Below are 10,764 nucleotides of genomic sequence, written 5' to 3' on the forward strand. Positions count from 1 at the left end.
TACACACATTATTATGTGACCCTAGATGCTCTCCCTATAATGTGATAGCACACTCCTCCTTTCCACCTTGGATTTCCTGCGTCCATTCAACCAGCTCCTGTCCCTTTCTGTCTTCTCCTCTCACCTCCGGACAGGAGCTGCCCGTTTAGTCTCATGTATCTACTTGAGCTAAGAAGCACACTCTTTTCGAGTATCATTTTATGTCTTATAGTCCAGTCTACTCTGTCTAAAGAGTTGGCTTCAGTGTCCTTCCTCCCTCCTCCCCTTGGAAGAGGCTGCATAGGTCCGGCTCACCATTATTACTTCCCCATTGCTAACCCCCCCATTGTCTCATGATCTTTCTTTTTCTTCCCATTCCAGTCTTTATAAAAACTTTGAGATTAACCGATGTCCAGGGTAGAAAACATGTGATAATAATCCAGGAATGAAAGACCAAACAAAGCGTCCATCTTGTGACCAGAAATCAGGATGGCGTCAGGCAACCTTCAGGAATGCCGGTAAAAGGTCAACTTGTCTGGGACATGACCACCCTGACCACCTTGAGGAGGAACTAACATTCCACAAATTCTTAAGACTCATGATCCTGTCCCTATAAAAACTCCAGCCAGCCTCCAGTTCAGGAAGGTAGTTTTTTTTTGAGGAATCTATTCCCATCTGTCTCCTACAGATCGATATATAATAAAACTCTTGCCGCTCAAAAAAATAAAAATAAATAAAGAATTGGCTTCAGGAATGGTTTCAGATCTGGGCTAACAGAGACTCTTGGGGCCATGTCTTCCAGGGTCCCTCCAGTTTCACTGAGACCATTAAGTCTGATCTTTTTGCTAGACTTTGAGTTCTGTACCTCATTTTTCTCCTGCTCTGTTGGGGACTCTCTGTTGTGTTCCCTGTCAGGGCAGTCATTGGTGATAGCTGGGCACCATCTAGTTCTTCTGGTCTCAGGTTGATGGAGTCTCTGGTTTATGTGGCCCTTTCTGTCTCTTGAGCTAATATTTTCCTTGTGTCTTTGGTGTTCTTCATTCTCCTTCGCTCTAGGTGGGTTGGGGCCAATTGATGCATCTTAGATGGCTGCTTGCTAGCTTTTAAGACCCCAAACGCCACTCACCAAAGTGGGATGCAGAACATTTTCTTAATAAACTTTGTTATGTCAAGTGACCTAGATGTCCCTTGAAAACATGGTCCTCAGACCCCCACCCCTGCTACTCTGTCCCTCAAAGTCTTTGGTTGTATTCAGAAAACTTCTTGGCTTTTCATTTAGTCCAGATGTGATGACTTCCCCTGTAGTGTGTGTTGTCCTTCCCTTCACCTAAGATAATACTTGTCTACTATCTAGTTAGTGAATTCCCCTCTCCCTTTCTCACCGCCCTCGTAACCATCAAAGAACGTTTTCTTCCATGTTTAAACTTTTTATTGAGTTCTTATAATAGTCGTCTCATACAATATTTGTCCTTTTGTGACTATTTTCACTCAGCATAATGCCTTCCAGATTCATCCATGTTATGAGATGTTTCTTGGATTCATCATTGTTCTTCATCCTTGTGTAGTATTCCATTGTGTGAATATACCATAATTTGTTTATCCATTCATCCATTAATGGGCACCTAGGTTGTTGCATTTTTTTGCTATTGTGAACAGTGCTGCAATCAACATGGGTGTGCATATATCTATTTGTGTGACAGCTCTCATTTCTCTAGGATATATTCCAAGGAGTGGGATTTCTGGATCATATAGTACTTCTATTTCTAGCTTTTTAAAGAAGCGCCAAATCAATTTCCAAAGAGGCTGTACCATTTTACATTCCCAACAGCAGTGTATAAGAGTTCCAGTCTCTCCACAAGCTCTCCAACATTTATTATTTTCTGTTTTTTGGATTAGTGTCAGCCTTGTTGGGGTGAGATTGTGGTATCTCATTGTAGGTTTGATTTGCATTTCTCTAATGGCTAATGATTGTGAGCGTTTCCTCACGTATCTGTTAGCCGCCTGAATGTCTTCTTTGGTGAAGTGCCTGTTCATATCCTTTGCCCATTTTTAAATTGCATTGTTTGTCTTTTTGTTGTAGAGGTTTTGCAGTATCTTGTAGATTTTAGAGATTAGACCCTAATCGGATTTGTTGTAGCCAAAAATTTTTTCCCAGTCTGAAGGTTGTCTTTTTACTCTTTTGGTGAAGTCTTTTAATGAGCATAAGTATTTGATTTTTAGAAGCTCCCAGTTACCTAGTTTCTCTTCTGGTGTTTGTGCATTGTTAGTTATGGTTTCTATTCTGTTTATGCCATGTATTAAGGCTCCTAGCATTGTCCCTATTTTTTCTTCCATGATCTTCATCATTTTAGATTTTATATTTAGGTCTTTGATCCATTTTGAGTTACTTTTTGTGCATGATGTAAGCTATGGATCTTGTTTCAGTTTTTTGCAGATGGATATCCAGTTATGCCAGCACCATTTGTTAAAGAGACTGTCTTTTCCCCAATTAAGGACTTTGAGACTTTGTAAAATAGCAGCGGCTCATAGGGGGATGAATTTACGTCTGGATTCTCAATTCTGTTCCATTAGTCTATGTATCTATTGCTGTACCAGTACCGGGCTGTTTTGACTACTGTGGCAGTATAATAGCTTCTAAAATCAGGTAGTGTGAGGCCTCCCACTTTGTTCTTCTTCTTCAGTAATGCTTTACTTACCTGGGGCCTCTTCCCTTTCCATATGAAATGGGTGATTTGTTTCTCCATCTCATTTAAAAATGCCTTTGGAATTTGGATAGGGATTGCACTGTATCTGTAGATTGGTTTGGGTAGAATTGACATTTTCACAATGTTGAGTGTTCCTATCCATGAGCAAGGTATGTTTTTCCACTTATGTAGGTCTCTTTTGGTTTCTCGCAGTAATGTCTGGTAGTTTTCTTTGTATAGGTCTTTTACGTCTCTGGTTACATTTATTCCTAAGTATTTTATCTTCTTGGGAGTTATTGTAAATGGTATTGATTTGGTGATTTCCTCTTCGAAGTTCTGCTTGTTGGTGTAGAGGAATCCAACTGATTTTTGTAGTTTATTTTGTATCCTGATACTTTGCTGAAATCTTCTATTAGTTCCAGTAGTTTTCTTGTGGATTCTTTGGGGTTTTCTGCGTATAAGATCATATCATCTGCAAATAGAGATACTTTTACTTCTTCCTTATCAATTTGGATGCCCTTTATTTTTTTTTTCTAGCCCAATTGCTCTGGCTAGACCTCTAGCACAATATTGAATAAGAGTGGTGATAAAGGGCATCCTTGTCTGGTTCCCATTCTCAGGGGGAATGTTTTCAGGCTGTCTCCATTTAGGATGATGTAGGCTGTTGCCTTTGTATAAATGCCTTTATTATGTTGAAGAATTTCTGTTCTAGTTCTATTTTGCTGAGTTTTTATCATGAATGGGTGTTGGACTTTGTCAAGTTCCTTTTCTGCATCAATTGATAAGACCATTTGGTTCTTATCTTTTGCTTTATTTATGTGATGGATTACATTGATTGGTTTTCTCATGTTGAACCATCCTTGTATACGTGGTGTGAATCCCACTTGGTCATGGTGAATTATTTTTTTGATATGTTATTGAATTCTATTGGCTACAATTTTGTTGACAATTTTTGCATCTATGTTCATGAGGGATATTGGTCTGTAATTCTCTTTTTTGTGATATCTTTACCCGGTTTTGATATCAGGGTTATGCTGGCTTCATAGAGTGAGTTTGGGAGTATTCCAGCCTTTTCTATGCTCTGAAATACCTTTAGTAGTAGCAGTGTTAACTCTTCTCTGAAAGTTTGGTAGAATTCTCCAGTGAAGGCATCAGGGCCAGGGCTTTTTTTTAATTGGGAGTTTTTAATTACCTCTTCAATCTCTTCTTTTGTTATAGGTTTATATTTACTTGTCCTACCTCTGTTTGTGTTAGTTTAGGTAGGTAGTGTGTTTCTAGAAATTTGTCCATTTCCTCTAGGTTTTCAAATTTGTTGGAGTGCAATTTTTCATAGTATTATGTTATGATTTAAAAGAATGAATTTTATGGCATGTGGATTATTTCTCAATTAAAAAATGTTTTACAAGATTCATGGGCCTAAATGAAGTATCATGATTTATTAAGGGAGAATTAGAATAATGGATAGGAAAGAGGTATCAGTTTATCATCCATATCACAGCATGTCTTTAAACCACAACTCTTCATAGTCTCCAGGTACCATCTCTTCCTGTTCAGGTTCTAGAAATCATCTCTTCATATTCTTTATTGTCAAATGTACCATTCTTGCCTAATTTCATAACTCCTACTAGGAGAAAGTAGGAGCCCTGGTATCACCACATCATTCATAAACAAAAGAAGACATCAATTGGAAAGAGCCCATTGGCACTGTGGAGCAACAGTTTCAAAAGCCCCTGGAAGAGACTTTGGAGGAGAAAGGTAAGCTACCCCCAGAGGACTGACACATGTCATGGAGTCTTGGGAAGCGGGGGGATGACCACCCTGGGTGCCACTGGTGGGAGTAGGGATGTACGGGATAAAAGATGCCTGCTGCCACCCCTTTGTTCTCTGGTGCTGTGGACCAAAGGCAGCTCCATAGTCAGAACATGGACAGGGGAGAACAAACACAGGGGATCCATATACATGACTTAAGCCCAGGGGCTGATGGAGGAGTGTTGGCAGCCCAGAAGCCTAAACTCACCTTGTGTCTGACATGAGTGAGAATCACACAAAATCAGCATGTCATTTTGGAGACCCAATCTCACATGAGGGCACAAAAGAAATACTCACCAGCCATCAGGAGTGATCTGCTTACCAGGCCACCCTCTTGGAACTGAGGCCTGGTAACAGGGTTCTGGGATGACCCCACAGGCATAAGTTCCAGAGTTCCTTAGGATTAAAGGTTGGAGAATGTTCTGAAGGGGAGAAACTGGAACCAGGGCCCATGCAGGGCCTGGTCTAGGCTCAGCCTTGATGGCATTGCTGGCCCTGGCTGGTTCCAGGAAGGCCCTCCAGAGCACACGGCCCTCTGAGGCACAGGACTCAGGGCAGAGGCTTGAATATAGAGTGTTATTATAAGAAAGTGATTGCTATGTAACTTATGAGGGTAGGTCATAAAAAGAATACAGCTTTTGCCTGGCTCTCCCTGTCACTGGGATTGCTCACTCTGGGGGAAGCCAGTCCTCATGCTGTGAGGAGGAGCAGCCATGTGGAGGAGCCCACATGGAGAGGAACTAAGGCCTCCTACCAGCAGCCAACTCCAAATTGTCAGCTCTGTGAGTGAGTCACATTGGAAGTAATTCCTCAAACCCCAGTCAGGCCTTCAGATGATGGTAGCCCTTGCTGACCTCATGAAAGACCTTGAGACAAAAGTGCCCCGCCAAGCTACTCTCAAATTCCTGACCCACAGAAAACATGAATGATAATGTATGATTAATATTGTTTTAAGCTACTGAGTTTTGGGGTGATTTGTTACATGGCAATAGATAAAATGCATAAGACTAAAAACCTAGAAGTTGTTCTTGACTCATCTCTTTTTCTTAAACCCCACATCCAATCTGCCAATAAACCTTATTGGTGCTACTTAAAAAATGCAGCCAAGAATATATTTACTTCCCACTACCTCCACTGATATCACTTTGGTGTGAGCCTTCTAACTGCACTGCTTGTACGCTTGAATCTCAACAGTTTAAATAGAGCAGTCACAGTGTTCCTGAAAAAAGGGAAACCAGATTATATTACTCTTCTATAGGGGTTACCCATTCCCTTTGGAGCCAAAAAGCCAAAATTCTTATAAGTTGTTCAAGGCCCTACATGATTTGCTCTGACCATACTACCTCTCTGACTTCATTCTATATAATCAGGGCAGATAATCCAACAAGCAAGGTAAGCCTTACTTACTATAGATTAGTAAGTAAGCAAGGTAATCTATAGTAAGTAAGCACAAGTAAGCTTGTGCTTACCTTGCTTACTGGGTCATCCACCTCTGTTAGGGATTATAAATTTGAAAAGGGGCTTTGATTCTGTAGGAAGGTGCTATGGGATTGGGAGAGAGACAGATGCCAGCCATACCTAGAAGCAGAATCTTTGATGTGGTGAAAAAATGTGAAATTGTTCACTATAGATGATTTGGTAAGCAAGGTAAGTACCATGCTTACTTTGCCTATTGGATAATCCACCCCTATGTATAACTCTGACTCAATTTATACCACTCCAGCCACATTGGCCTTCTTATTGTTCCTCATCTGTGCCAGGTATGCTCCAATTTAGGGTCTTTGCACTTGCTACTCCTCTGCTTGGAATATGCTTTCCTTAGATACTGCATTGCTCAATCCATCACCTCCTTCAAGTTATTGCACAAGTGTCATTTCTTAATGAAGTCTACCATACCTACCATATCTGTAATTCCTACCTGCCCATCTCTTGGCATTTCTGATCTCAATAACCCTACTCCATTTTATGGCACTGTCTTAGTTATCTAGTGCTGCTATAACATAAATACCACAAGTGGATGGCTTCAACAAACAGAAATGTATTTTCTCAGTTTAGGAGGCTGTTGTTGTGAGGTGCCATCGAGTCGGTTCTGACTCATAGTGACCCTATGAACAATAGATCAAAACACTGCCCAGTCCTTGCCAGCCTCACAATGTTGTTATGCTTGAGCCCATTGTTGCACCCACTGTGTCGATCCATCTCATTGAGGGTCTTCCTCTTTTTCGCTGACGCTGTACTTTACCAAGCATGATGTCCTTCTCTAGGGAATGATCTCTCCTGACAACATGTCCAAAGTATGTAAGACGTAGTCTCACCAGTCTTGCTTCTAAGGAGCATTCTGGTTGTACTTCTTCCAAGACAGACCCATTTGTTCTTTTGGCAGTCCATGGAATATTCAATATTCTTCGCCAACACCATAATCAGTTCTTCTTTGGTCTTCCTTATTAATTGTCCAGCTTTCACATACATATGAGGTGGCTGAAAACACCATGGCTTGGGTCAGGTGCATCTTATTCCCCAAGGTGACATCTTTGCTTCTCAACACTTTAAAGAGGTCTTTTGCAGCAGATCTGCCCAGTGCAACGTGTCTTTTGATTTCTTGACTGCTGCTTCCATGGGTGTTGATTGTAGATCCAAGTAAAATGAAATCCTTAACAACTTCAATCTTTTCTCCATTTTCTCCACTCTAGGAGGCTAGAAGCCCAAATTCAGATCACCAGCTCACAGGGAAGGCTCTCTTTGTTGACCCTGGACGAAGGTCCGTGTTGATTAGGACAGCCTCTTCTCAGCCCTGTCTGCAGGCAGGCCTCTCTCTGGCCCTCAGCCCTCAGCCCCTCGGCCCCTTGGCCTGGCCTCTGCCCTGCTCAGGTAAGTGTTAAGAAGCTCTTTAGCTCCATCAATAAGCACCCAAAGGCACCCAATCTGCCAGGATGCCTCCTGCCTGAAGGCACTCAGCTCTCTCTCCCTCCATGGGTCAGCTTACATTTCTCACACTAGTTGCCTGGTTTCGCCATCTTGTGCTGTCTCTGGTGTTACAGCTCTCTTTGTGTCTCCCGGTTCTAGGAGGTTCTTAGCACAGGGACCCCAGGTCCAAAGGACTCACTCCACTCCTGTCTTTTCTCGGTGGTGTTGAGGTCCCTCTCTCTGCTTGCTTCTCTCTCCTTTTATCTCTTGTAAGATAAAAGGTATGACTGAAGTAACTTGAGTTAAGTGACTTAAGTAACTTGAGTTAAGTGACTTGGGTAAGGGTGGTGACTCAAGATACAGCCCACCCTAATCCTGCCTCATTAACACAATACAGATCAGGATTTACAACACACAAAATGGTAGATAATAGGATAATTGCATCAGACCACAATATGGAGGATCCTAGCCAAACTGACGCATATTTTTGGGGGACACAATTCAATCCATTACAGGCACTTATAATACTGTCATTACATAATTTACTTATTTATTATGGTTATGGTTTAGTTTTTCTCCCCTTGCTAGAATGTAAGCTCTAGGAAGGCAGTGATCTTTGTGTTTTGCTACTGATGTATCCACAAATGCCTAAAACAGTGCCTGACATATACTAGGTACTTGATGAATAAATAGCCTAAATAGCCGGTGTCTGTCAACACTCTGCAGGCCAAACTCTTAGCAACCTATTGTTTTAGGCTGCAAATTCTATAATTATCTTGACAAAAGGTTTCTTGTGCTTTAAATAAGGCATGGAAATAGCTGCTGTGCTTGAAAAGGCCACATTGGTACAAAAGTAAAACCTCTGTAACAACCCGTGTACACTGATGACCAAGAAACATATGGGTCCTGTTCCTCAGTACTTTGACCCCAGAACTGTGGCAGAAATTGGGGTGGGACAGGGAGAGAATCCCCAAAAGTTCTGATAAAGCATTTTCTTCCATCCTGGTGGAATAGAGTTTAGAGTAAAAACTAGGTTGCATTACAGAACATAAAATTACATTTGTTGCATACCTGGGTTTGTGTATTGAGAATCATACCCTATGCATTTGTATTCTTTACTGAAAAGATAACTATTCTATCCTACAGAAAGTGATTGATTTCCTGAAACCTAGATTCAGATCTAACCTCTGTTGATCAGATATTTTAAACTTCTTCCTTTATTTTGCCAGAAACTTCCGTGTCCATGGGCCTGGTTCTTTATCTGCAGAATGAGGGGGTGGGGATGGGGGCTTATGTTTTGTGGGGCCTGAAACATACAATTTGTAGGGATCTATTTTTAGAAAAAGAATACAAAATTATTAACACAAAATTATGTAATTAAATTATACAAAATTATGCAATAAAGTGAATATATTTATTTAGAAAAAAAAGAAATCATTACAGATTTTAAAATGTTGACAAAACCAGAAACATCACAAGCTTCAAAAAAGTAATAATAACTTTGCTGAGGATAATTCAAAAACGGTTGCAGCAGTACATCGTCAGGGAACTGCCAGAAATTTAAGCCGGGCTCAGAAGAGGACATGGAACAAGGGATATCATTGCTGATGTCAGATGGATCCTGGCTGAAAGCAGAGAATACCAGAAAGATGTTGTCATGGATTGAATTGTGTCCCTCCAAAATACGTGTCAACTTGGTTAGACCAGGAATCCCAGTATTGTGTGGTCACCCTCCATTTTGTGATTGTAATTTTATGTTAAAGAGGATTAGGGTGGGATTGTAACACCCTTACTAAGGTCACATCCCTGATCCAATGTAAAGGGCGTTTTCCTGGAGTGTGGCCTGCACCACCTTTTATCTTACAAGAGATAAAAGGAAAGGGAAGCAAGCAGAGAGTGGGCGCCTCATAGCACAAAGCAGCAGCACCAAGAGCAGAGCACGTCCTTTGGACCCGAGGTCCCTGGGTCTGAGAAGCATCTCGACCAAGGGGAGATTGATGATGGGGACCTTCCTCCACAGCAGACAGAGAAAAGAAAGGCTTCCCCTGGAGCTGACACCCTGAATTTGGACTTGTAGCCTACTAGATTGTATGAGAATAAATTTCTCTTTGTTAAAGCTATTCACTTTTGGTATTTCTGTTTCTACAGCGCTAGATGACTAAGACAGATGTTCACCTGTGTTTTATTAACTATGCAAAGGCATTTGACTGTGTGGATCATAAAAAATTCTGGATAACATTGCGAAGAATGGGAATTCCAGAACACTTAATCGTGCTCATGAGGAAACTCTACATAGACCAAGAGGCAGTCCTTCGAACAGAACAAGGGGATACTGCATGGTTTAAAATCAGGAAATGTGTGCATCAGGGTTGTATCCTTTTACTATACTTATTCGATCTGTATGCTGAGCAAATAATCCAAAGCTGGGCTATATGAAGAAGAATGTGGCATTAGGATTGGCGGAAGACTCATTAACAATCTTTGATATGCAGATGACACAACCTTGCTTGCTGAAAGTGAAGGGGATTTGAAGCACTTACTGATGAAGATCAAAGATTACAGTCTTCAGTATGGATTACACCTAACATAAAGAAAACAAAAATCTTCACAACAAGCAACATCACGATAAATGGAGAAAATATTAAAGTTGTCAATGATTTAGTTTTACTTAGATCAATGCCCATGGAAGCAGCAATCAAGAAATCAAACGACGTATTGCATTGGACAAATCTGCTGCAAGAGACCTCTTTAAAGTGTTCAAAAGCAAAGATGTCACTTTGAGGATTAAGATGCTCCTGACCCAAGTTATGGTATTTCCAGTCACCTCATATGCGTGCGAAAGCTGGACAATGAATAAGGAAGTCTGAAGAAGAATTGATGCCTTTGAATTATGGTGTTGGTGAATGATATTCAATATACTATGAACTGCCAGAAGAACGAACAAGTTTGTCTTGGAAGTGAGGATGGCAAGACTTGTTTCACCTACGTTAGGCGTGTTATCAGGAAGGACCAATACCTGGAAAAGGACATCGTGCTTGATAAAGGCTCATCGAAAAAGAGCAAGACATTGAAGGAGATGGATTGACACAGTGGCTCCAACAATGGGCTCAAACATAGCAGTGATTATAAGGATGGCAGAGGACCAGGCAGTGTTTCATTCTGCTGTACATAGGGGTCGCTATGAGTTGGAATCTACCCGAGGGTACCTAAGAACCACCACCACCACCACTATAAAAGGAGCCCTGGTGGCACAGTGGTTGGCTGCTAACCGAAGGGAGAAAGGTGTGGCAATGGCTTCGGTAAAAATTTACAGCCTTGGAAACCCTGTGGGGCAGTTCTACTCTGTCCTATAAGGTCACTATGAGTCGGAATCGACTCAACGGCAACA

Source organism: Trichechus manatus, unplaced genomic scaffold (assembly GCF_000243295.1).
Source record: "Trichechus manatus latirostris isolate Lorelei unplaced genomic scaffold, TriManLat1.0 scaffold00209, whole genome shotgun sequence".
Classification (NCBI taxonomy): Eukaryota; Metazoa; Chordata; class Mammalia; order Sirenia; family Trichechidae; genus Trichechus; species Trichechus manatus.